Source organism: Austrofundulus limnaeus, unplaced genomic scaffold, assembly GCF_001266775.1.
Source record: "Austrofundulus limnaeus strain Quisiro unplaced genomic scaffold, Austrofundulus_limnaeus-1.0 Scaffold604, whole genome shotgun sequence".
In the NCBI taxonomy this organism is placed as follows: domain Eukaryota; kingdom Metazoa; phylum Chordata; class Actinopteri; order Cyprinodontiformes; family Rivulidae; genus Austrofundulus; species Austrofundulus limnaeus.
Genome location: NW_013953006.1, coordinates 174666 through 176010, shown reverse-complemented (window position 1 = coordinate 176010; position 1345 = coordinate 174666).

The window sequence follows — 1345 nt, the reverse complement described above, 5'->3', positions numbered from 1 at the left end:
GCTCTTCTGAACAGAAGTCAGAGCAGCAGAACTAGAAAATGGGAAATTTTATTATCTGAGAATTATTTTGTGCATTAAATTAATGAACATGGTCTGGATAGCCCACAGACATACCATAAACATTTCTACCACCCATAATTGGTCTCCTTTAAGTATTGTCACGTTGCAGAAAGTGGTGTTTAGGTAGAAAATTATCGTAGTGATTGTTTTCTGTAGTTACAAGAAGTTATGCTGCTATGGATTTTTGTTTTATCACTGCTAATTAATCGTGTCAATGATCGTGTTCCACAAAGAATGATTCTGGCAGCAGTTGGAGTGGAGGCAAGGCTGTGAAAAACTACAAGTACAACACACTGCTGTTGACATTAAACACCAGCAGTGAAATCCTTTAGGATGTTAGTAATAAAAGCACTCAGCCTGCTTCATCTTCCCATTCCTTTCTTATGTTTCAGGTTTTCTTCCACCAGAGCCAGACTCATTGCTGCAGCTGCAGCACCTGCCAGTTTTTTGAAACGAGGTAGTATGTCTTGCTGAAAACTCACTCATAAGTTACTTGTGTTTGACTTTAAGTCTATGCTACTTAGATATTTTCATTATCAATAGACCCCCCCCCCAAAAAAAAAGTGGCTTTTGCTGCAAATTTAGCATGCTACGTTAATGATGAATGCAGAACTCTAACCTGAGCTGTTGATTACAGAAGTCCTCCATTTCACCGTAGAAACAAAACTTTGTCTTTGTTTTTCCGCCAGCACCACTGCGACACATCTCACGTTTCTGCCCCATGTAGCGCTGCTTCAGCCTCTTCCATTTTCACCAGAGAACTGTCCGTGGCTTGTCGAACCCTTTACTAAGCATTTCGCTTCTCAAATCATAATATATTTTAGCGTTGCGTTGCTGTTTTCCATCTAATATGACTGTAACGTTTCTTTCGCGAATTAAAGAGTTCTCTCTTTAATTCGCGAAAGAAACGTTACGAACATTTCTATGTTCCCGTCTCTTCGTCAGTAGACACGTACCTGTTGTTGTTGTTCGCAGCCATGTTTTTGCACTTTTATAACGTCCAGGACGAGGCAGGAAAACGGAAACAGCTGAGGTAAATATGCGCGACGTCAGAATTTATTCAGCAAACGTGTTTCCATCTCCCGTTTTTCGCATTAACTACTTTGCGAATCATCCAAAAACCAACTCAAGCGAGCGTAAAAACTTAACGAATTGAGTGTCCTGATGCATCTCAGTAATCCAGGTAAAAAATCTAAGGAAAAAAAAATTGTATAGGTCCTCTGGACGGGTTCTTCTTTAATGAAACGTTTCGTCTCTCTTCCAAGAGACTTCTTCAGTCTGAGAG